We start from the raw sequence: 446 nt of genomic DNA, 5'->3' as shown, positions 1-446 counted from the left end.
AAGAAAGTAGATTGTGATGCAGTCGGCTCGTAAAGTTAAATAAGAATTAAAGTCATTAATTGTGAACAGGTTGAATTGAGATCACGATTTTATAACGATTAATTGTGCAGGCCTAGACTTTATTTAGAAAACTGTTAATGAGGAGAGATGAATTATGTTTTGATCCTGTCTGACGGTTTAAAAGATAATTTATCAAGTGAAGAAAGTTTCAGTTTGTCATAAAACTGTAAAATGGGTCATTAGACCAAAGTGGGTTAAGGCGCTGACACACCAACCCGTGTGTGTGTGTCTGTGAGTGTGTGTCTGTGAGTCTGTGTGTGTGTCGGTTTGTCTGTGTGGGTGTGTGTGTTTTATGCATGCGTGTGTGTGTGTGTTTGTCTGTGTGTCGGTTTGTCTGTGCGTGGGGGTGTGTGTGTGTGTCTGTTAGTCTGTGTGTGTGTGTGTGG

General features: G+C 40.6%; 1 protein-coding gene across 1 annotated transcript in view; it reads left to right on the top strand.

Moving 5' to 3' along the window:
- Positions 1-446, top strand: part of spns1 (SPNS lysolipid transporter 1, lysophospholipid) — a 22,969-nt gene that overhangs the window by 16,198 nt on the left and 6,325 nt on the right. The gene's annotated exons all lie outside the window — the stretch shown is intronic.

This window comes from Etheostoma spectabile, unplaced genomic scaffold (assembly GCF_008692095.1).
Source record: "Etheostoma spectabile isolate EspeVRDwgs_2016 unplaced genomic scaffold, UIUC_Espe_1.0 scaffold50, whole genome shotgun sequence".
NCBI lineage: Eukaryota > Metazoa > Chordata > Actinopteri > Perciformes > Percidae > Etheostoma > Etheostoma spectabile.
This window is presented reverse-complemented; position numbering and strand designations above follow the sequence as displayed.